Below are 26,432 nucleotides of genomic sequence, written 5' to 3'. Positions count from 1 at the left end.
TCGCCCATGCCCAGTCATAGGAAATCATAGGAAATCCATAGATTTATTCATTTAAATTGACTGATTTCCATATATGAACTGTAACTCAGCAAAACCTTTGAAATTGTTGCATGCTGCGCTTATATTTTTGTTCAGAATTGTACCGGATCGGACCCTTCTTTGCCTCCAGAACAGCCTGGATGTTTTTTGGTTGTCGCACCATTTTCAGGAAACACTAGACACAAGCCCAGAAGGGCGGATGTTTCTGAGATACTGGATCTGGCGTGCCTGGCACCAACAATCATACCACACTCTAAGTCGCTTTGGTCACTCGTTTTGCCCATTCTAACGTTCAATCGAACAGTAACTAAATGCCTTGATGCCTGCTTTATAAGGCCACGAGACTCACTGTCTGTATGCCAGCTTCCTTTGCTATTGCACCTGCCGAACACCTGCTCTCGCCACCGTTAACAGAACTTCAGGAAAACAGTGCCTGACAGGTGGGGGCGATGGACAGTAACTCAACAAAATCTTTGAAATTGTTGCATGTTGCGTTTATATGTTTGTTCAGTATAGTACCGGATCGGACCCCCCTTTGCCTCCAGAACAGCCTGAATTCTACAATATTCTGCAAGGTGTTGGAAATGTTCCACAGGGATGGTCCATGCCGACGTGACGGCATCATGCAGTTACTGCAGATTGGACGGAGGTACATTCATGCTGTGAACAGCCCATTCCATCTCATCCCAAAGATCTTCTATTGGGTTGAGATCTGGGGACTGTGCAGGCCACTCAAGTAAATTGAACTCGCTGTTATGTTCTCGGCAATATTTTTCCACTCTTCAATTGTCCAGTTTTGGTGATCGTGTGCCCACTGGAGCCACTTCTTCTTGCTTTTAGCTGATTGAAGTGGAACCCAGTGTGGTCGTCTGCTGCAATAGCCTATACGTGACAAAGATCGACAAGTTATGAGTTCCCGAGATGACGTTTTGCACATTGTTGTACTATGCAGTTTGTGGCCCGCCTGTTAGGTTACACGATTATTGCCATTCTCCTGCGACCTCTCATCAACAAGCTGTTTTCGCCAACAGGACTGCTGCTGACTGGTTGTTTTTTTGGTTGTCGCGCCATTCTCAGTAAATCCTAGTCACTGCCATGCGTGCGGGTGGCCGTTTCTGAGATACTGGATCCGGCGTGCCTGGCACCTACGATCATACCCCGCTCTAAGTCGCTTTGGTCACTCGTTTTGCACATTCCGACGTTCAATCGAACAGTAACTACATGCCTCGATGCCTGCTTTATACGGCCAAGTGACTCACTGTCTGTAGGCCAGCTTCCTTAGCTATTACGCCTGCCAAACTCTCGCCGTAGTTAACAGAACTTCAGGTAAACTGTGCCTGACAGGTGGGGGTGAAGGACACTGGGAGACTCTCACTGACATACTCCTCACTCACTCTTAACGATCGGCTATGAAAAGTCAACTGACATTTACTCCTGAGGTGCTGACTTGCTGCACCCTCGACAACTACTGTGATTATTATTATTTGACCATGCTGGTCATTTATGAACATTTGAACATCTTGGTCATGTTCTGTTATAATCTCCACCCGGCACAGCCAGAAGAGGACTGGCCACCCCTCATAGCCTGGTTCCTCTCTAGGTTTCTTCCTAGGTTTTGGCCTTTCTAGGGAGTTTTTCCTAACCACCGTGCTTCTACACCTGCATTGCTTGCTGTTTGGGGTTTTAGGCTGGGTTTTTGTACAGCACTTTGAGATATCAGCTGATGTACGAAGGGTTACATAAATACATTTGATTTTGATTTGATGAGAAAGCCAGAGGTCCCTCCCCTCTGACCTTCTCCTCCAATGGATTTTGAAAAGGAGGCGAGAAGAGAGGATGCGAATAGTATGCAATTGAGATTCCTTTGTATACCGTTTTCCTAGCTAGCTAGCTAGCTAGCTCCACCTCTGCTTCTGTGGAGTTTATCGGCAGTTTGCATCCAACGATAAGGTGCATTACCGCCACCTACTGTACTGGAGCGCCCCCACCTCCCAACTGTGTATGGGAGTCCAAGACAAAGAGAAGTTCCTGCAGATGCAGAATGCCCCGAAATGCAGGCTGCAATTGCACCCTTCTCGAATATTCGTGACTCATGTTTTGGAAACATAGTTTCAATATTTATTTTATTACCCCTTTTTGCTGACTGCAAGACAAGGCTAAAAGGCTGATCGCTGATGGACACACGCTGAAGAACCTTTAAACAGATAAAGGTTGCGCAACCAATGGTTGTGTGCCACGTCATCGACTGTGCAGTCTGGCACAACATTGCTATAACATAATGTTAGCTGATATGTAAAATACCTATCCAGGCATTGTAAGATCTGACCTGCATCAGCAATGTCTGGGCAGAGGAACAAGACCAAGGTAAGTGCTGTACCCTAGCCAACCTACATTGGATTTGAGAGTTTGAATTGTCTACAGTGTCTTTGGCTTCCCGCTTGATTTTGAATGAAATTTGTCCGCTGTTCCGATTGGCTGCTGCAGCTTTTCAATTGGATGACCTTATTTGTCGGTGTTCCGGTTCAACCGAGGTACCGGGTTAACTTTGGTCCTGTTCCCCTGCTCAGACATTGTATGCATCAACCAAAGGTTGGGAGCCATGTAATTGACTGTGCCATCAGCCCTGTGATTTAAAAAACTAACTTGCATCAGTATGTCTTTAGAACAAATTTCACATTTTTTTTTACATTGATCAACATGAAACACAATAGTGCAATGATCACTTTCAAAACAATGTAAAAGTTATTCGCACTTCTTCATGCATTATGTTATCTGAGTAAGTTTAAGTTTAGAATCAACCAATGGTTTTCTATGATTGACAATATGCCAATGTTGAATGTTTATCCTTCAAGCTTGGAAAAGAGACCCTTAAACCCAGACTTGGACCACACACCCACTCCACTGAATAGCAGGCTAGTCATTGCTTTGCAATGCTTTGCAATTAGCCACTGATTCCCTCCAAACCACTCATTGTTGAATGTGCAATTTCCAACTTGTGAAATGTTTGTCCAATAGCCAATGAGCACTGATACGTTCTCTAATTTCTCTTCATTATGACAAGGATTGAAAAGGTTTTGCCAGTAGATTGTCAACTTGATTCATGATGATGACTGCTAGCTTGCTAGCTAAGATTTAGAAAGTGTGATGTTGACATCAGTCCAATCAAAGCTACTGTAGATGTAACGTGATTTGAAGTCATTTTATCTGTGGCCAATGACCTTGAACCTTCTTGGATGCGCACTTCTAATGTAACTCTATGACAGCACCTAAGGGGCTTGAATTTTTGAGCTCTACCCGTAGACACTCATCATGAGTGACAGAACACTGAGCCAATCACTGCACAACTGGAGAACATTACCAACCCCTACGTTCCGTATTTTCCACTGCCTGCCGTACCACCACAGAAAGCACCAACATTTTGGAGCTGCCTTACTCAAGAAACCAAAAAAGAGACCATGTTTGTATGCAGCTTTATTAACTCAATGACAATTTTTTTGTACATTGTTTGCAAACTGATATGTGACACGTATTAATGCCAAAATAACATGTAAAACAGGCAAACAGGTGGAGCTTTGCCTGCCCTGAATGACGGGTCACCACTGCTTGTAGATAGGGTTTTCGCCCTGGAAGGCACAAGAGAAACAAGGAGAAAACGTTAGAATTGTAATGTACAGTCAGTCATAATATCTGTCACATAACATGTGAGTCATATGACAACAGCTGCAACATGAGACAATTTATTAGGAAAAAAAACACCACAGCAAAATCAGAGCCATCCATTGAGAATATCAAATGATTATGAAGCATTCTTTGGACAGATCTTTCCAACTGATCATGCTATCACCTGGATACGTTGCTGTCATTGTGAGTGAGCATTTGTGTTGTCATCCAGGGAAGACTTTTAGAAGAGATATCAACAAACGTCACAGTCACAACATGCCATTTCCATCATACTGTAGCTTTAAATATGATATAAATACTAGACTTAAACTGAAGTGTACTGGGCCTACACGTGACCACCTGTTAATACTTACCTCCATTTAAACTACTAACAGACAGGACAGCTTGTGTTGACTAACAAAACAATAGATATTGTGGGTTTTAATATCCCCTCATATGGATCTTTCTGCACAGTTTCATCAACTGTCTTATTTGGCTCAAAGAGACCAAATGAAAGACAGAAATAATGAGATGGATGAAGAAGTGACAGTTTACAGTAAGTTGACAAACATACATATAAACAAACAGGAAACCCATGCAGGAAAACAGAGGAGAGGGAAAGTAAACACAAACTTATAGAACCACAGCTTTATGTCCATAGTTTGGATTCTGGAACTTTTTAATGGGGCTCTTGTAAATGGGATTCTCTTGCTATGGGTTGAGAGAGTGGGACAGACAATTAAGAACAGGAAACAGAGAATGAAATTAAAAGCATGGGTGAAGACAAATGAGAAGGAATGAAACAATGATATGACAAAGAAGTGAAAAAATGAATCCCCTGAAAAAGGGGTTTTTCTACATCAGGATCCAAGACTCACGAGTTTTTACAAATGTGTACCTTTATTTAACTAGGCGAGTCACTTGAGAACAAATTCTTATTTTCAATGACGGCCTAGGAACAGTGGGTTAACTGCCTTATTCAAAGGCAGAAAGACAGATTTTTACCTTGTCAGCTCAGGGATTTGATCTTGCAGCCTTCCGGTTGCTAGTCCAACGCCCTAACCACTAGGCTACCTGCCGCCCCACAGGTTGATCATCTCCATTTGAAAATCATCTTACAGTGCTGGGTACATGCCCTTTTATACAGTACCAGTCAAAAGTTGACACACCTACTCATTCAACGTTTTTCTTAATTTTTAAAACAATTTTCTACATTGTGGAATAATAGTGAAGACATCAAAACTATGAAATAACACATATGGAATCATGTAGTAACAAAAAAAGGGATAAACAAATCAAAATATATTTTAGATTCTTAGTAGCCACCCTTTGCCTTAATGTAGCCACCACGCCTTAATGACAGCTTTACACACTCTTGGCATTCTCTCAACCAGCTTCACCTGGAATGCTTTTCCAACAGTCTTGAAGGAGTTCCCACATATGCTGAGCACTTGTTGGCTGCTTTTCCTTCACTCTGCGGTCCAACTCATCCCAAACCATCTCAATTGGGTTAAGGTCGGGTGATTGTAGAGGCCAGGTCATCTGATGCAGCACTCCATCACTCTCCTTCTTGGTCAAATAGCCCTTACACAGCCTGGATGTGTGGGTTGGGTCATTGTCCTGTTGAAAAACAAATGATAGTCCCACTAAGCGCAAATCAGATGGGATAGTGTATCGCTGCAGAATTGCTTGTGTTTCTTGGCCTAAGGAAGTCTTCTTCTTATTGGTATCTTTTAGTAGTGGTTTATTTGCAGCAATTAGACCATGAAGGCCTGATTCACACAGTCTCCTCTGAACAGTTGATGTTGAGATGTGTCTTACTTGAACTCTGAAGCATTTATTTGGGCTGCAATTTCTGAGACTGGTAACTAATGAACTTGTCCTCTGCAGCAGAGGTAACTGGGTCTTCCTTACCTGTGGCGGTCCTCATGAGAGCCAGTTTCATCATAGTGCTTGATGGTTTTTGAGACTGCACTTGAAGAAACGTTCAAAGTTCTTGAAATTTTCCGGATTGACTGACCTTCATGTCTTAAACTAATGATGGACTGTTGTTTCTCTTTGCTTATTTGAGCTATTCTTGCCATAATATGGACTTGGTCTTTTACCAAATAGGGCTATCTTCTGTATACCACCCCTACTTTGTCACAACACAACTGATCAAATGCATTAAGAAGGAAATCAATTCAACAAATTAACTTAACAAGGCACTCCAGGTGACTACCTAATGAAACTGGTTGAGAGAATGCCAAGAGTGTGCAAAGCTGTCATCAAGGCAAAGGGTGGCTACTTTGAAGAATCTCAAATATATTTTGATTTGTTAAACACTTTTTTGGTAACTACATGATTCCATATGTGCTATTTCATAGTTTTGATGTCTTCACTATTATCCCAGAACGTAGAAAATCGTGAAAAATAAAGAAAAACCCTTGAATGAGTAGGTGTCCAAACTTTTGACTGCTACTGTATCAAGTCAGGTCAGTCTGCTCTCTCATACAGTCATTTAGGTCTGGTGTCTTCTCCATGTACCATAATGAGAGGGCCCAGAAGCCTCAGTGCCCTGCCCATGTCACCAGACCAGAGAGACTATCACATGTGGCTGGTCTGACTGGGAGTAATCAGGATGAGCTGAATCATTAAGCATTTCAAACCCTGCCAGCTGTCTGGAATTGAACCTCTCCTGCTGTGTGGATAACACGCCACTAGGTTGAAGCATAACACAGAACAAACTAAGCTGCTGTAGCCACTCCCATGAAAAGACAGATGTGTGTCCAGACCTTCGCATTCCAAAAATGATTCCCTTTTTCATAGCTGTATTTTGCACAGAGATGACTTAAAACTACAGGGTTTTATGAACATTTTAAACAAACTGTTGGGTAGGACTGTGGAAAAATGTGTATGTCATCTTACGAAGTCATCGTCAAAAGCAACAGGTCTGTCATAGTCATCAAAGGTTGAGAGAGAGTAAAACATTTCCAATTCTGTGTTCCTTCAGGAGTCTGTTCTCTGTGTAAGAGATTCACACAGTGGCCATATCTATAACACCAGTTTTCCACATCTCATTCAACCTACTGAAATTACAGTCAGGGAGAATACAAACTAGGACCTGCAAAAGTACATCATCATCATCCCCATTATGGGCCATAACGAATAGTTCTCCAACATGGCTTCTTGCATCCTGTATCTACCATCTCCACTCCCTTACCGTGTCCCATTTAGCATTCATCTTCTCCTTCTCAAACTTGGCGAACTCTCTCCTGTCGTGGATGATCATGAGCAGCTTCCAGATGAGAAGCAAAGCCAGGCCGATCAGCACGATGCTCGCCACCACGCCAGCCCACAATGGGGATGATGTCAAAGCCCGTAGGGCAGTCTGGAACACAGGCAGGAACATTCAGTTATCCCAACTTTTATTTATTTATTTGACCATGCAAGTCAATTACTGTAAGAACAAATGCTTATTTACAATAAAGTCCTTCCTGATTTGCATTATATATATATAGACCCAGGAACTTTACCTGACCCTGTAAGCTGACTAGGAAAAACTACAAGTAGAGCCTAGAATTTTTCCTAGTCAGGTCAAAAACTCCTAGCTCTAATCACAAAACGACTTAATAGACAAACAAAAAACCTCCCTTTTCACTGTAATATCCTCAGTCACAATGACATAGTAGGCTGTATGTAATATCCTCAGTCACAATGACATAGTAGGATGTATGTAATATCCTCAGTCACAATGACATAGTAGGCTGTATGTAATATCCTCAGTCACAATGACCTAGTAGGCTGTATGTAATATGCTCAGTCACAATGACATAGTAGGATGTATGTAATATCCTCAGTCACAATGACATAGTAGGCTGTATGTAATATCCTCAGTCACAATGACCTAGTAGGCTGTATGTAATATCCTCAGTCACAATGACATAGTAGGCTGTATGTAATATGCTCAGTCACAATGACCTAGTAGGCTGTATGTTATATCCTCAGTCACAATGACATAGTAGGCTGTATGTAATATCCTCAGTCACAATGACATAGCAGGCTGTATGTAATATGCTCAGTCACAATGACCTAGTAGGCTGTATGTTATATCCTCAGTCACAATGACGTAGTAGGCTGTATGTAATATCCTCAGTCACAATGACATAGTAGGCTGTATGTAATATCCTCAGTCACAATGACATAGTAGGATGTATGTAATATCCTCAGTCACAATGACATAGTAAACTGTATGTAATATGCTCAGTCACAATGACATAGTAAGCTGTATGTAATATGCTCAGTCACAATGACATAGTAGGATGTATGTAATATGCTCAGTCACAATGACATAGTAGGATGTATGTAATATCCTCAGTCACAATGACATAGTAGGCTGTATGTAATATGCTCAGTCACAATGACATAGTAGGCTGTATGTAATATCCTCAGTCACAATGACATAGTAGGCTGTATGTAATATCCTCAGTCACAATGACATAGCAGGCTGTATGTAATATCCTCAGTCACAATGACATAGTAGGCTGTATGTAATATCCTCAGTCACAATGACATAGTAGGCTGTATGTAATATCCTCAGTCACAATGACATAGCAGGCTGTATGTAATATCCTCAGTCACAATGACATAGCAGGCTGTATGTAATATCCTCAGTCACAATGACATAGTAGGCTGTATGTAATATCCTCAGTGACAATGACATAGTAGGATGTATGCAATATCCTCAGTCACAATGACATAGTAGGATGTATGTAATATCCTCAGTCACAATGACATAGTAGGCTGTATGTAATATGCTCAGTCACAATGACATAGCAGGCTGTATGTAATATGCTCAGTCACAATGACATAGCAGGCTGTATGTAATATGCTCAGTCAATAATGACATAGCAGGCTGTATGTAATATGCTCTCACCTAGTGTTTCCACCACATGGACGTCCTTCTCTGTCTTGTTGACAGCGTAGGTGTAGTAGAACCAGCAGTCGTTGGCATCCCTCTCCTTACAGTGCATCAGGGGGAAGGCCTGTCCTGGCTGAGGCAGCTTGTCCCTGTCCTTCACCTTGATCAGGTTGAAGTAGCTACAGTCTCTCTCACACGTGTCCTTCTTCTCCCCCGTCCCAAAGGCCCTGCACTGAACACACTCCCTGTGGAAGACAGGACATTGACATGTAACTCTGTACAGATGGAGTAACACACGCAGGTAGTCTCGCATTGTGATGCTTGATAGACTTGTGACATATTCACTAGTAGGGCTGTGGCGGTCACAAAATGTATCGGTCTCATGGTAATTGATGCTAATTAAAACACATTTATCATCTCCTGGCTTCCACACTTACAAACCACTGATGCAGACCTTTGGAACATCTACATTTAAAAAAATCTAATAAATCCATGTAATATAGCCTACACCTTCACAATAAATCCATTATTTATTTTAAACAGGTTTAAAGAAACATGATATGAAAATATAGTCTATTTCAGAAGAACAGAATAGCATACTCTTAGTTGTCCTTATGTTAGGTCCTGATCTGGCTATGATAAATGGATATGGGCTACAAAGATTTGCTTAGAATTCCGTGGCATTATTTTATATTATTTCATAGTATGAAGAATACAATTGAACAAAGCTGAATAAAATAGAAAGGATATAAGTGATTAACACAGAATGAGGTATTCCTATATGCTTCATTTAGAGTTATTAATGTAACTTTAGTTCTACAAATGTTGGGCTATATGCTTTGATTTGTAATCTTTGTAAGGATGCATGATGTGACTAATGATGATTTGAAAAAAGTCGCTTGAAAGGCATGAGCTTTGCTTAGTTTTTTTTGCGCAGGCTGTACACACTTTATCAGTCTCTCATTCACAATATGACAAGCACTTGACAAGGCCTCAAGTGCTGCGTTGTGCCGTTCTATCTGAGTGCTGCGCGCTCCGAAGCACCTCTCACTTACATGGCTCTCCATCACATGATCGGGTCTTTCTCACAGGCTACAAGTGAAGACAGACACATCGGGGACGCAACTGTGCACATCCTTATCCAATTCTGAGGTGAATATTGAAGATATTGGAAGAACTGTCCACATGTACGTTTAGTCAGCCAACAAAATGAGTAGGCCAAACGAACAGCAAAAGCACAAAAGCACTATGTCAATCTACTATCCCCCATAGTGCAAAAGTTGACCTATTCTATTCTGTGCAAGAAATAAATATTCCAAATAAAGTCTGTGACATTTGTGGGATGCGATAGATCCCAAATTAATACAACCACTAGCATCAAAAAACATTTTTCAAGCTAAATGGCTAACGCAACAGATTAGAAAGTTCAGCATTAAATGTTGATAAACTAATTGGCTATTTATTCATATTGTAAACCCAGCAATGCGCACATGGCAATAGGCTATAAGCACGGATATTCCATTAGCGGGAAAACACCATTATTAAAACTGACCGCAAATGCGATTACGCATGTAATGCTTTTATTATAAAGGTGCATTTTTATGGTGAAAATTATCTTCCCCAAAATTGAAACTCACGTGCTCCTTATGTATGCCAGTTAGGCTCTACACCCCTTGTAAAGCGGATTAATGTGCTTAATTTTAAGAAGTTATTTGGCCACTTTAGTTGTGATACAAACCTTATCAAAACATATAGGCCTATGGTCTAGGCTACATGAGGTGTGTGACTATGATTAGAAAAAGTCATAAAAACAAGGCATTGTTTCTTGCCTTATGCTGGGCATCATTCACAAGTGATTGGCTAATATTGGCACCCATCAGACTATTCGTGATTTAATCTGGTCTTTACATAAACTAAATACATGTGTGAAATTATTTTTTATTTAAAACTGGACCATTATCATGCACCGGTCTCAGAACAGGGGCAGTGGGATAAAAAATACATGTAATCTTTGCACTTAAATAGCGAACGAAGGACGTTTTTCCCATGGTTCATTTTCATGCCAACCAGGTAGGCTATACTCCTCTTGTAAATATAAGCAATGTGCTTAATATTAGGAAAGTTGAGAAAAAAATACAATAGGCCTAACCTATAGAAAGCTGATGAGATACTCCTCTTTTTAATAGAGGACACGACTCACGCAAATGCATAGCCTATAGAAATGTTGCACAACATTGGGGTGGCAGGTAGCGTAGTGGTTAGAGCGTTGGATTAGTAACCAAAAGGTTGTAAAATCAAATCCCCGAGCTGACAAGGTAAATAAAAATCTGCCCTTCTGCCTCTGAACAAGGCTGTCATTGAAAATAAGAATTTGTTATAAAACCTCTTTCAGCTAGGTAGCACTAGTTTTATGTTTGGAAAAATAACGTTCCCAATGTAAACGGCCTATTTCTCAGGCCCATATGCTAGAATATGCATATAATTGACAGATTAGGATAGAAAACACTCTAAAGTTTCCAAAACTGTCAAAATATTGTCTGTTAGTATAACAGAACTGATATTGCAGGCGAAACCCTGAGGAAAATCAAACCAGGAAGTGGCTTCTATTTTGACAACTCCATGTTCCATAGCCTGCCTTTGCTCCATTTAAAGGGATATCAACCAGATTCCTTTTCCGATCGCTTCCTCAAGGTGTCAACAGTCTTTAGACATCGTTTCAGGCTTTTATTTTGAAAAATGAGCAAGAAAGATAACATTGCGTCATTGTATGGCTGGGTGCCAGCAGCGTTTTGTATGCGCAACAGAGCTTGGGCGGCCATTGCCTTTCTCTCTCCTACTGAAAAAGACAGTTGCGATTGATATATTATCGATTATATATTTGAAAACATCCGAAGATCATCAAAGGTAAACGATTAATTTGATTGCTTTTCTGATTTTCGTGACCAAGCTACTTTGATGCTAGGTGTTCAAAATGTTTTGTCGAGTGATCGATAAATTTACATAAACGCTTGGATTGCTTTCGCTGTAAAGCATATTTTCAAAATCTGGCACGACAGGTGGATTAACAAAATGCTAAACTGCGTTTTGCTATATTGCACTTGTGATTTCATGAATATAAATATTTTTAGTAATATTATTTGAATGTGGCGCTATGCAATTCAGCGGTTGTTGATGACAATTATCCCTCTAAAGGGATGGGTAGCGTCAAGAAGTTTTAACTGACTTGTTAAATAAGATGGGCAATCATGAAGTGTTTGATTAGATTTTGCATTTGTCAGAGCGATTAGAGGGACAATAGAGTGCTGAATACCAGGCAGTTAACAAGTTTGGTAGGCTACTAATGATCATCAGCAGCATCAGAGCTTAGAGAAGCCTAAATACCGTGACTAAACGGTCACATGGAATTTGACTGCCTTCATGACTTGTGACCGCCGGTGTGGCGGTAACATGGTCACCGCAACAGCCCTATTCACTAGTCTACTGGAATGCAAGAAAGCTGGATATTGAGGTTCCACTCCACATGCAGGTGTTTGTAGTGGACAATGCTGTACCCTTGCCACCACTACTGGTTTTAGATATCACAGTTGTGTCTAGACTTTTCATTGGTCCCCTATCTTGGAATTATCAGAAGAAAGCAAACAAAGGTCAAAATAATAATTGAGGTTAAGATGGATAAAGGAAGACATCTCTTTATGCCTACTTTAAAAGGTTAAGAGGCATTAAACTCAGGCTGAGGAAAGAGACAAGGAACCGGTCCCTCAGATTAACAAAAATAAAAAGCAGAATTCATTTCAACCATCACAACAAACCTTTATGTAATCCACCCATAACATTCCCAGAAGGAAATACTATCACGACTTAGGATAACCCAGGGGCAGGCAAAAGGACAGGTTGAGGGCAGGCAGAGGTTCGTAGTCCAAGGCAGAGTCAAAAAGGGACAGACCGACAGGCAGGTTCAGGGCAGGCGGAAAGGTCGGAACGGGGAAGACTAGAAAACAGGAACTCGAGAACAGGAGTAATGGGACGCTGGTAAGAGCTGACAAAACAAGACAAACTGGCAACAGACAAACAGAAAACGCAGGTATAAATACACAGGGATAATGGGGAAGAATAGGACACTTGGTGGGGGGTGGAGACAAGCACAAGACAGGTGAAACAGATCAGGGTTTGACAAATACAGCATATGAAGAGTTTCAATCCAAATTGCTATATATACACAGTACATTTTCCAGAAATGTTGGTAAAGTAGCTTTTATTGTTTTCAGAAATTCTGAAAGAGATTGGTGTGTATTTTCACTATCTAATCATGGCACAGGGTTGATCAATGACAACCATGTGTTTGTTTAACCAGGCTGTTAGCCTGCTTAGTGGAGTCTGCCACTAGCACAGTGTAGTCAGCTCAGCTATCCCCATTGAGACCATGTCTGTGCCTTAGCAATCTCACTAGAATAAAGACCTCCTCCATTCCTGCCATTATCGAAAGAGATCGTGATACCTCACATCTCAAAATAGGGCTACTTAATGTTAGATCCCTTACTTCAAAGGCAGTTATAGTCAATGAACTAATCACTGATCATAATCTTGATGTGATTGGCCTGATGAAACATGGCTTAAGCCTCATGAATTTACTGTGTTAAATGAGGCCTCGCCTCCTGGTTACACTAGTGACCATATCCCCCATGCATCCCGCAAAGGCGGGGGTGTTGCTAACATTTACGATAGCAAATTTCAATTTACAGAAAAAAAACGACATTTTCATCTTTTGTGCTTCTAGTCATGGAATCTATGCAGCCTACTCAATCACTTTTTATAGCTACTGTTTACAGGCATCCTGGGCCATATACAGCGTTCCTCACTGAGTTCCCTGAATTCCTATCGGACCTTGTAGTCATAGCAGATAATATTCTAATTTTTATTGACTTTAATATTCACATAGAAAAGTCCACAGACCCACTCCAAAAGGCTTTCGGAGCCATCATCGACTCTGGGTTGGGTTTTGTCCAACATGTCTCTGGACCTACTCACTGCCACAGTCATACTCTGGACCTAGTTCTGTCCCATGGAATAAATCGTTAATGTTTTTCCTCATAATCCTGGACTACCACCATTTTATTACGTTTGCAATCGCAACAAATAATCTGCTCAGACACCAACCAAGGACCATCAAAAGTCGTGCTATAAATTCTCAGACAACCCAAAGATTAATTGATGCCCTTCCAGACTCCCTCTGCCTACCCAAGGACATCAGAGGACAAAAGTCAGTTAACCACCTAACTGAGGAACACAATTTAACCAAGCGCAATACCCTAGAATCAGTTGCACCCCTAAAAACTAAAAACATTGGTCATAAGAAACTAGCTCCCTGGTATACAGAAAATACCCGAGCTCTGAAGCAAGCTTCCAGAAAATTGGAACGGAAATGGCGCCACACCAAACTGGAAGTCTTCTGACTAGCTTGGAAAGACAGTCCCGTGCAGTATCGAAGAGCCCTCACTGCTGCTCGATCATCCTATTTTTCCAACTTAATTGAGGAAAATAAGAACAATACGAAATGTCTTTTTTATACTGTCGCCAAGCTAACTAAAAAGCAGCATTCCCCAAGAGAGGATGGCTTTCACTTCAGCAGTAATAAATTCATGAACTTCTTTGAGGAAAAGATCATGATCATTAGAAAGCAAATTAAGGACTCCTCTTTAAATCTTCGTATTCCTCCAAAGCTCAGTTGTCCTGAGTCTGCACAACTCTGCCAGGACCTAGGATCAAGAGAGACGCTCACGTGTTTTAATACTATATCTCTTGACACAATGATGAAAATAATCATGGCCTCTAAACCTTCAAGCTGCATACTGGACCCTATTCCAACTAAACTACTGAAAGAGCTGCTTCCTGTGCTTGGCCCTCCTATGTTGAACATAATAAATGGCTCTCTATCCACCGGAAGTGTACCAAAAACACTAAAAGCCAAACTTGGACCCAGAAAAAAAAAACTATATCGAATCTTCCATTCCTCTCAAAAATTTTAGAAAAAGATGTTGCGCAGCAACTCACTGCCTTCCTGAAGACAAACAATGTATACGAAAGGCTTCAGTCTGGTTTCAGAACACATCATAGCATGCAGACTGCACTTGTGAAGGTGGTAAATTACCTTTTAATGGTGTCAGACCGAGGCTCTGCATCTGTCCTCGTGCTCCTAGACCTCAGTGCTGCTTTTGATACCATCAATCACCACATTCTTTTGGAGAGATTGGAAACCCAAATTGGTCTACACGGACAAGTTCTGGCCTGGTTTAGATCTTATCTGTCGGAAAGATATCAGTTTGTCTCTGTGAATGGTTTGTCCTCTGACAAATCAACTGTAAATTTCGGTGTTCCTCAAGGTTCTGTTTTAGGACCATTATTGTTTTCACTATATAATTTACCTCTTGGGGATGTCATTCGAAAACATAATGTTAACTTTCACTGCTATGTGGATGACACAGCTTTACATTTCAATGAAACCAAAATTGCCCTTGCTAGAAGCCTGTATTTCAGACATAAGGAAGTGGATGGCTGAAAACGTTCTACTTTTAAACTCGGACAAAACAGAGATGCTTGTTCTAGGTCCCAAGAAACAAAGAGATCTTCTGTTGAATCTGACAATTAATCTTGATGGTTGACAGTCGTCTCAAATAAAACTGTGAAGGACATCGGCGTTACTCTGGACCCTGATTTCTCTTTTGACGAACATATCAAGACTGTTTCAAGGACAGCTTTTTTTCCATCTACGTAACATTGCAAAAATCAGAAACTTTCTGTCCAAAAATGATGCAGAAAAATGAATCCATGCTTTTGTTACTTCTAGGTTAGACTACTGCAATGCTCTACTTTCCGGCTACCCGGATAAAGCACTAAATAAAGTTCAGTTAGTGCTAAATACGGCTGCTAGAATCCTGACTAGAACCAAAGCATTTGATCATATTACTCCAGTATTCTTACTGGTTGGTAGGTGATAAAATGCAAATGAATGACTTAAAAATCATACAATGTGATTTTCTGGATTTTTTTTCTGTCTCTCACAGTTGAAGTGTACTACCTATTATAAAAATTACAGACCTCTACATGCTTTGTAAGTAGGAAAACCTGCAAAATCGGCAGTGTATCAAATACTTGTTCTCCCCACTGTATGTGCCTTTTACTGAGGAGTGGCTTCCGTCTGGCAACTCTAACATAAAGGCCTGATTGGTGCAGTGCTCCAGACTTCCTCTGTGGAGATTGGAGAACCTTCCAGAAGGACAACCATCCCTGCACTACTCCACCAATCAGGCCTTTATGGTAGAGTGGCCAGACAGATGCCACTCCTCAGTAAAAAGGCACATGAAAGCCTGCTTGGAGTTTGACAAAAAGCACCCAAAGCACTCACACCATGAGAAACAAGATTCTCTGGTCGGATAAAACCAAGACTGATATCTTTGGCCTGAATGCCAAGCTTCACGTCTGGAGGAAACCTGGTGAAGCACGGTGGTGGTAGCATCATGCTGTGGGGATGTTTTTGACCGCCAGGGACACAGAGACAAGTCAGAATTGAGGGAAAGATGAACGGAGCAAAGTACAGAGAGATCCTTGATGAAAACCTGCTCCAGAGAGCTCAGGACCTCAGACTGAAACTAAGGTTTACCTTCCAACAGAACAACAACCCTAAGCACACAGCCAATAAAATGGAGGAGTGGCTTCGGGAAAAGTATCTTAATGTCCTTGAGTGGCCCAGTCGGAGCCCGGACTTGAACCTGATCAAACCTCTCTGGAGAGACCTGAAAATAGCTGTGCAGCGATGCTCCCTATTTCAGTTTTTATCTTCAATAAATGTGCTAAAAAAATGTAAATCCTGTTTTTGCTTTGTCATTATGGATTATTGTGTGTAGATTGATGAGGAAATAAAAACATTTAATCCATTTTAGAATAAGGCTGTAACATAACAAAATGCGGAATTTCCGAATGCATATCGCAGTCAAATATACAGGATACGAACATTCCATTCATGCTAAACAATGGACAGACAGGACCTGAGACTAAAGCATACATTTTGCATTGTAGTTTACAAAAAAATAACATTTTTCATCTAAAATCTATGAATAAAAACATCAGAGAACAGTAATATTTTACACACACATGAAGGTACCCATAAGGAATAATTTCTGATGTAAAAACGTGTGAATTCTTTTCAAGAGAGCATTTTGGAAATAAACTTGTTGTATATTGTTGTTTTCTGCATAGTTAAAACAGATTAAAATAAACAAATACAATTAATCCATTCCTTTATTCAACTCACTTGTGTTCTGCGCAGACCCCTGGACAGGTAGGACAGATCTCACAGCTGGGGCCCTGGAACTTTGGGTCAGTACACTTGCAGGTGCCACACTCACAGTTGCCTCGTCCGTTACAGATCTGCTTGTTTGAAGCCAGGCAGGTCGTGGTGTCCAGAGAACAGTCACAGTCACTGCCTGTCCAGTTGGCATCACATATACACACCCCGCAGTCACAGTGACCATGTCCTGCCACAACACAACACACAGGGTCAGAGATGATCCTCTATAGTTCAAACATCATTTCATACCATGGATAATATTCTAGATTAGAGATGGAATTAAGCTAAATTGAATTTCGTAAAAGGCCATGACTGATCTCTAATTTAATTGGGAAATCACCCATTACGCCACAAACACTAGAGGTAGTTTGTGTTCTGAGGAATATGTTCCACAGGTCTTCAGATGGAACACAGGTCTTGACCGTCATTTCACAGCAAGCTAAATCTTTACTGATCATCCAATGAACTGAACTCGCGTACCTCCACAGAGTTTGTTGTTGGAGCGGTCACAGTTGAAGTTGTCACACTCGCAGAACATCCCGCTGTAGCGCTCCTCTGGGTTCTCTCTCTTCTTGCACTCACAGGTTCCACACACACAGTCTCCGTTGTTGCTGCAGATGTCTGTACCGCTGTCTTTACGGCAGCTCTTATCCAGGTCTTCGCTGGTCACCTCGTTGGTGCTGCACTCACACTGACTACCAATACGGCCCTCATTGCACCTGACAGATAATAGAGGAAATGTAATGTTATTAACAACAAGGGAGGACTGCATAAAAGACTGCCTATGTAAAAAATATTCACATGCAAACAGTCACATGCTAATGGCCCATAGAAATGGATTTACAACACATTATAAAGTGCATTCGGAAAGTATTCCCTTGACTTTTTCCACACTAAAGTCTTATTCTAAAATGGATTCAATAGTTTTTTCCCCCTCATCAATCTACACACAATTCCCCATGATGACAAAACAAAAAAAACAGTTTTTAGACATTCTTGTAAATGTATTAATAATTTCAAAGATCTCTTTGAACTTTTCTCAATTCATCTTTCCCTCGATTCTGAGTAGTCTCCCAGTCCCTGCCGGTGAAACACATCCCCACAGAATGATGCTGCCACCACCATGCTTCACCGAAGGGATGCTACCAGGTTTCCTCCAGACGTGACGTTTGAGATTCAGGCCAAAGAGTTCAATCTTGGTTTCATCAGACCAGATCATCTTGTTTCTCATGGTCTGAGAGTCCTTTGGGTGCCTTTTGGTAAACTCCAAGCCTTGTCATGTGCCTTTTACTGAAGAGTGGCTTCTGTCTTGCCACTTTACCATAAAGGCCTGATTGGAGGAGTGCTGCGGAGATGGTTGTCCTTCTGGAAGGTTCTCCCATCTCCACAGGTGAACTCTGGAGCTCTGTCAGAGTGACTATCGGGTTCTTGGTCACCTCCATGACCAAGGCCCTTCTTCCCCGATTGCTCAGTTTGTCTGGGCGGCCAGCTCTAGGAAAAGTCTTGGTGGTTCCAATCTTCTTCCATTTAAGAATGATGGAGTCCACTGTGTTCTTGGGGACCTTCACTGGACGTTTTTGGTACCCTTCCCTAGATCTGTGCCTCGACACAATCCTGTCTTGGAGCTCTACGGATTCCTTCCACCTCATATGGTTTGGTTTTTGCTCTGACATGCACTATCAACTGTGCGACCTTATATAGACAGGTGTGTGCCTTTCCAAATCATGTCCAGTCAACATCTCAAGGATGATCAATGGAAACAGGGCGCACCTGAGCTCAATTTTGTGTGTCTCATAGCAATGGGTCTAAATGCTAATGTAAATAAGGTATCTGTTTTTTTGTTTTAATAAATGTAAAACATTTCTAAAAAACAGTTTTTGCTTTGTCATTATTGGGCATTGTGTGTAGATTGATGAGGGGGAAAAAATGTGTAGTGCATTTTAGAATAAAGATGTAACTTAACAAAATGTGGAAAAGGGGAAGGGGTCTGAATACTTTCCGAATGCACTGTATATACGGTATCAAATATCATGATGTATCTCTATGCCATGGACATGATTACAATATGGAAGGTGAATAAAGGGTTAAGATCTTCTGCTAGTGAAACATAAGTGCCTTACCTGCAGGCTCCACATTCATATGTCCCGTTGCCGTTGTGGCAGATGTCACTGTTCTCAATGCCATCTTTGTGACAGTCACACTCGCAGATGAAGTTCAGAGTGATCTCCACTTCCTCATTGAACCCTAGGGGTTTGATCTTGATGGTCTCTGGTTTGCCCATTTTAGGACACTGCTTAGCTGTGATGCTTATGGTGAAAGACACCTACAGATCAGGGATGAAGGGATGCATTCACACATAAGGCATAATAATCACATTTTGTAATAAAACAATGACCTTGACACCTACAGATACAGAAAACATTATATTTACTTGATAAGCTAAAATAACTGAACCAGAAAGATTTTTTTAAATTAAAAAATAAATACATATGTATTTAGAATAGAAAACATTCAATGGCGTGTTGTTTTGGTTTCTCACCTCGTCACCGATGGAGATATCGGAGCATTTTCTTCCCATCTCTCCCTCACCAGTCACTCCGTTCTTGCAGCGTGACTGATACATTATGGTCACTCCCTCTGGTAGCTTGCTGTTCTCCAGAATCACCTCTGAGGAAAGAGACTAGCACATAAAGAACAACAATTAGCCCTTTGTACACTATATACAACATTTTCAGTAGGCTTCAGTTTTACAAAAGCAGAAATGCATATTTTTGACAATTCCCATAGAAAGATCAGTTCAGAAAGAGAAATGTGATGACTTAACAGTAGCAGCAGCATGGTTTTGCCAACTATTTTAAGGATGAAAGTTAGATAGTGTGCAGAAGTGCATCTTCTCCAGTAACTAAACCAATCCAATCTATACTTACATTGTAGGCATCAATAATGAGATTGATAACGTTGCTGGAGTTAGCAGAGAGTATCCCCACTGCAGATTTAGGAATGAGATTCTTTAACTCCTGAGAGAGAAAACACAATACACTAAATGATCATGTACTCGTATGTCAATTGGAATCATGTCAATCTCTAAATACTCACCAGAAAAGTCTAGAGCAAAACAGTTTTGTCATGTTTTGCCTGACCCATTAAGATTGCTGAGTAGTTTGATTGTGGTCTGCATCACATAGTGGTAAAGGTCAATCTAAAGTTCCAACTTTTTGCAGTGTTGTGAGGTTCTAAATTCAGAGATCAAATCAAATCAAAGTGTATTTGTCACCTGTATGGGTATCTCTGTCAAAGTAGTCTTGTTGTCTTTCCATTTGGATTCGTACTATGAATTGCACTAACACACCAGGGGTCTCAATTGGGCTGACACATAATAATCTTTTAGGTTTGGTAATTCCATACCCCCACAGTTTTTTGGTAACTGTAATGTGGTATATCTAGTTCTTGATCTCTTACTGTTCCAGATGAACCTTGATAACCATTTATCCCATTCCATAAACGGTTTAGGCGGGATTTCTATGGGCAGTGATTGGAACAAATACAGTAACCTTGGCAGGATGTTCATTTGGATTGTTTCAATTCTACTACTAAGATCTAAGGGAAGTGAATTCCACCTGTCTAGGTCATCATATATTTTCTTGTTAATGTGATCGTAATTCATGCAATAAAGTTTGGGTGTATCTTTTGGTAAATTTACTCCCAGATATTTAATGGATGAAGAGGTCCAGGTGAAGTTTATACCTACTCTTCAGCTCTTCCTGTGGGGTATAATTATAAACTAGGGTTTGGGTCTTGTGTATGTTAAGCACATACCCTGAATATGTTCCAAATGTTTGTAAAACATCCATCAATCTAGGTACACTTGAGCCTGGGTCTTTAAGGAATAACAGAACGTCATCAGCATACATGCATATCTTATGTTCACTGCCTCTTATTGTTATTCCCTCTAAGGTTGGGTCCTGTCTTATTGCCTGTGCTAATGGTTGGAGGTACAAGGAGAAGAGCGTGGGTGATAGATTGCCCCTCGCTCTAATTTTATCGTTCTGTGTCAAATGTCCATTTATCTTTATTCTAGCGGTCGGTCATGAATACAGTGTTTTGATGCACTGTTGAAACCAAATCTTTCCATAACATGGAATAGGTAATCCCATCCCACTGAATCAAATGCTTTTTCTGCATCTAGGCTGATTAATATTGCACTCGTCTTATTCTGAGTAATGTGGTCCATGACATGTAGTATTCTCCTTATATTGTCCTGTGTCTGCCTATTCTGTATGAAACCAGTTTGATCTCTGTCAATCAATTCTGGGATTATGTTCTCCATTCTTTTGGCTATTATTGATGCATATAGTTTATAATCTGTGTTAAGAATTGCGATAGTGCTATATGAACTGCATTCTGTCTTATCTTTACCCTCTTTTGGGATTACAGATATGATGGCCTCTCTCCATGACGATGGGAGACCCCCTCCCTCAGACTCCAGTTAAAACAGGCCTTAAGTAGAGGTGCTAATTGTTCTCTGAAGGTCTTGAACCATTCTGAAGGGAAGCCATCAGTGCCTGGTGACTTGTTGACTTTTAGTTGAGCTATTGCTTTATTAATATCTTCGGTGGATATTTCTAAAGTTAGTCTATCATTTTGCTGTCCCAATTGAGGGGAGATCGAGTGAGTTCAAAAAGTGCTCTATTGTCTGTGCATCTGCCTTCTCTGGTTGCTTGTACAGATTTGTGTAATATGATTCATTTACATTACATTTACATTTAAGTCATTTAGCAGACGCTCTTATCCAGAGCGACTTACAAATTGGATTCAAATGCATTCTGTATTTCATCTCATTTGCATGTGGTCTTTTTTTTTTTGGGGGGGGGGTCTTTTATTTTGAAAATGGTATTCTGTGCTTGTTGTTTCCTGAGTCTCCATGCTAGTAATTTGGTTGCCTTTGAGCCTGCTTCATAATATTGTTGTTTCAGGAACCTAAGCTTTTTCTCTACTTCTTCTCTATTAATCTGGTCATTTTCCTGTTTTACCTTTTGAATCTCTCGTAATATAAGAGGGTCTTTGTATTGACTATGAGATCGTTCTAAGTTTCTTAGGGTTTCCTGTCATTTCAGCAGTTTCTCTGCTTTAATCTTTTTCTTGAGAGATGATGTGGCTATGATCTTCCCTCTAATAACCGCCTTAGCTGCATCCCACAATATAGCAGGAGATACTTCCCCGTTATCATTATTCTCCAGAGAGATGTTAAATTCTGACTTTATTGATTCCTTGAATGCTGGATCATTCAGCATGCTTGTATTACGTCTCCATATAGTATTTCTTGGTTTGCTATCAAGGTGTAGAGTAAGGTAAACTCCATTATGAACTGATAAGTCGCTCTGCCCAATCCTACAATCCTTAAGCCTGTGTCTATCTGCACTGTACATAAAAAAATAGTCTAACCTGGAGTATTCAGTGTGGCGGGCTGAGTAAAAAGTATATTCCTTATCGGTCTTGTGGGTGTCACGCCATGCATCGAGCAGTCCTGCAGTATCCTATTGATCTTTTTGGCAACTAGGCTCATTTTCCAATTTTGGTTTGTGCTGTCCAATTTTGAGTTTAGAATTGTGTTAAAGTTCCCTCCACAGATAAGAGGGCCACAGGTTTCTGTGGCAATTAAATCAAACACCTTCCCGTAGAAGATCACGTCACTCCCTGGGGTGCGTATACATTAAATAATGTGACTTCCTTGTTATCCAGTTTACATTTAACAAGTATAAATCTACCCCCCGTGTCTTTTATTTCTGACACAAACTCAAAATTAACTGAATTTGGGATCAAGATTGCAACTCCCCTTCTACCCATTTTGTAAGAAGAAAAAAAAGTGTTCCTATATCCCATTTTCTTGAGTTTCTTGTGTTCAGGTGTGGATAAGTGAGTTTCCTGCCAGAATAGTATGACAACTCTCTCCCGTTTCATCTTTGCTATTACCTTACTTCTCTTGATGGCACTCCCCAGTCCGTTTACATTGAGACTTATGACCTTTGTAACGCTCGTCTGTGGTAAGTGTCCATATTGATAATTTATTATCATGAACACAAAAAAACGACTCTGGCAGCTCAGGACAGACGGGAGACTCTGGCAGCTCAGGACAGACGGGAGACTCTGGCAGCTCAGGACAGACGGGAGACTCTGACAGCTCCGGACAGACGGGAGACTCTGACAGCTCAGGACAGACGGGAGACTCTGGCAGCTCAGGACAGACGGGAGACTCTGACAGCTCCGGACAGACGGGAGACTCTGGCAGCTCCGGACAGACGGGAGACTCTGGCAGCTCCGGACAGATGGGAGACTCTGGCAGCTCAGGACAGACGGGAGACTCTGGCAGCTCAGGACAGACGGGAGACTCTGGCAGCTCATGACAGATGGGAGACTCTGGCAGCGCTGGACAGGATGGAGCACCTGGAGGAAGGAGACGGAGAGACAGCCGTGGGGCTGCCACCGGAGGCCTGGTGCGTGGAGGAGGCACCGGATAGACCGGACCGTGGAGGCGCACTGGAGGTCTCGAGCACCGAGCCTGCACTACCCTAACTGGCTGGATACTCCCCGTCGCCAGGCCAGTGCAGCGAGGTGGAACAGACCGCACTGGGCTGTGCTGGCGAACCGGGGACGCCGTGCGTAGGGCTGGTGCCATGTACCCCGGCCCAAGGAGACGCACTGGAGACCAGATGCGCTGAGCCGGCTTCATGGCACCTGGCTCGATGCCCACTCTAGCCCGGCCGATACGAGGCGCTGCTATGTAACGCACCGGGCTATGCCTGCACACTGGGGACACCGTGCGCCTCACGGCATAACACGGTGCCTGCCCGGTCCACCTCTCTCCACGGTAAGCACGGGGAGTTGGCGCAGGTCTCCTACCTGATTTAGCCACACTCCCCGTGTGCCTCCTTCCAAGAAATGTTTGGGGCTGCTTCTCGTCCCAGCCGCGCTGCCGTGCTGCCGCCTTATACCACCACCGCTCAGGTTTCGCTGCCTCCATCTCTGCCTTGGGGCGGCGATATTCCCCGGACTGTGCCCAGGGTCCCTTGCCATCCAGAATCTCCTCCCATGTCCATGAGTCCCAAGATTTCTGCTGCTTCCCGATACCATGCTGCTTGGTCCTTTGGTGGTGGGTGATTCTGTAACGCTCATCTGTGGTGGAAGAATAGGAGGACCAATGCGCAGCGTGGTGAGTGTCCATATTGATAATTTATTATTATGAACACAAAAAACTAAATAACGAGAACGAACTAAACGAAACAGTCCTGTACGGTGAATACACAAAACAGAAAATAATCACCCACAACTCAAGGGTGAAAACAGGCTACCTAAGTATGGTTCTCAATCAGGGACAACGATTGACAGCTGCCTCTGAATGAGAACCATACCAGGCCAAACACAGAAATACCAAATCATAGAAAAAGAACATAGACCGCCCACCTATCTCACGCCCTGACCATACTAAAACAAAGACATAACAACAGAACTAAGGTCAGACCATCGTTTTGTTATTTAATTCTTTGTTTTAGTATGGTCAGGGCGTGAGTTGGGGTGGGCAGTCTATGTTTGTTTTTCTATGTTGGTTTTTGTGTTTGGCCTGGTATGGTTCTCAATCAGAGGCAGGTGTCGTTAGTTGTCTCTGATTTTGAATCATACTTAGGTAGCCTGGGTTTCACTTTTGGTTTGTGGGTGTTTGTTTCCATGTGTGTGTTTGGGCCACACGGTACTGTTTCGGTTTTGTAAATTCACGTATTCGTTTATTGTTTTGATTCAGTGTTCAGTGCTTTCTTTAATTAAAATCATCATGAACACTTACCACGCTGCGCTTTGGTCCGATCCTTACTCCTCCTCAGACGAAGAGGAGGAAATCCCTTACAGCCTTAAATTCCCGATGATGCATGGATATAAATGAAAAACCCTGTGCACCATATCTGCCTGCTTACCATGAACCTAAAAATGAACGAAAAATCAAGAACAATAATAAAGTAAACCAAAGTGGGAAAATACTTTGGTATTTGGACTCCCATGTCAGAGGACTGTCTCTTGCCTCTGGGGTTTGAGGGGATGAGCCTGTCCGCAGGATGGGCCCCTCGCTCAGATATGAAAATGCGTGACGTAGTCACAAACAAGACCTGGTGGAACCAAAAATAATAAGGGCGCCTATTTCGTCACTTATACACATCGGTTAATTACATTTGAAAACTATATCGGTCATGCGTGCATATCATGAATCCTCCCCTTGATATGCCCTTCTGTCGCCCAGTTGTCAATGTGTCATTAATCCTTAGCTAATATATATGTTATTAACGCTACTTAGTGTGTTCGTAAAGAACACATGCTTTTGGCTACTCATCCTTGTTCAGCATTGGGGGAAAATAGGGGATATATTTTACCTATTGTAATGTCAACCGTAACAACCCAAAGTCTTAACAGCTCGCGGTAACTATTAATTCTGTTAAATCTGATTCAGTCTCTTCCATCTTCCCGTTGGAAATGCCTGAGTCTCTCTCGGATGTGAACGTCCTCTCGCCGAGATGGTTTCCCTCTTTCCCCATGACCCTGCTTGTTGACAACGATCCATGAGGAGAGCCTGCTCGAGTCTTTCCACTGGTGATGTCACCTTTCTCCTGGCGGTATACTCCACTGGGAAGCCCCTTGTCTTCAGGTCCTCAGCTGTAACCGGGCCATTTTCCAGAAATACCCACATTTTTGCCGGGTCTGGTTGTTTGGAAGCGAATACCCTTCTCTTTAAGTTCTTTCCTTCTTTTCAGTATCTCTCCCGCGTAGTCATGCTCAATGAACACTCGTTGGCCTTGGAAGTTAACAGTTTTTTTCCAGGTTGCATGTAAGACTTTCTCTTTGACTGAGAATTTTAGGAACTGTACTACTATGGATCTTGGTGGGGCGCCGCTGGGGGGTTTTGAAGCCAGAGCTCGGTGTGCTCTCTCGATTCCCAGGGCAGTGTCGTCTTCAAGTATGCCCTTGAATAGACCCTCCACGAAGTTGGGCATAGTCTTTTTCTGCGCCCTCTACTATGCTATAAAGTCTAATGTTGTTTCGACGTGAGAAACCTTCGAGTTCTGTCACTTTTGCCTGTAGTGCGTGTTGGCTTTTCAGTGACTGTACAAGTATTTCCTTGACTGCGGAGGTCCATGTGTCCGTTTCCCCAATGCGCTGTTCTGAGTCCCCCATTCTTGTAGATATGCTGTGAAGTTCCATGTGTCTGTTCTGTGTCCCCCATTCTTGTAGATATATGTGAAGTTCCATGTGTCTGTTCTGTGTCCCCCATTCTTGTAGATATGCTGTGAAGTTCCATGTGTCTGTTCTGAGTCCCCCATTCTTGTAGATATGCTGTGAAGTTCCATGTATCCGTTTCCCCAAAGCGCTGTTCTGCGTCCCCCATTCTTGTAGATATCCTGTGAAGTTCCATGTGTCTGTTCTGTGTCCCCCATTCTTGTAGATATCTGTGAAGTT

General features: G+C 41.9%; 1 pseudogene; it reads right to left on the bottom strand.

Moving 5' to 3' along the window:
• Nucleotides 1–3,497: 3,497 nt before the first annotated feature.
• Nucleotides 3,498–26,432, bottom strand: part of LOC115105095 (integrin beta-1-like) — a 47,982-nt pseudogene continuing 25,047 nt past the window's right edge.

This window comes from Oncorhynchus nerka, linkage group LG22 (genome assembly GCF_034236695.1).
Source record: "Oncorhynchus nerka isolate Pitt River linkage group LG22, Oner_Uvic_2.0, whole genome shotgun sequence".
NCBI classification, from domain to species: domain Eukaryota; kingdom Metazoa; phylum Chordata; class Actinopteri; order Salmoniformes; family Salmonidae; genus Oncorhynchus; species Oncorhynchus nerka.
The sequence above is the reverse complement of the archived record's forward strand: the minus strand, read 5'-3'. Positions and strand labels throughout refer to the sequence as shown.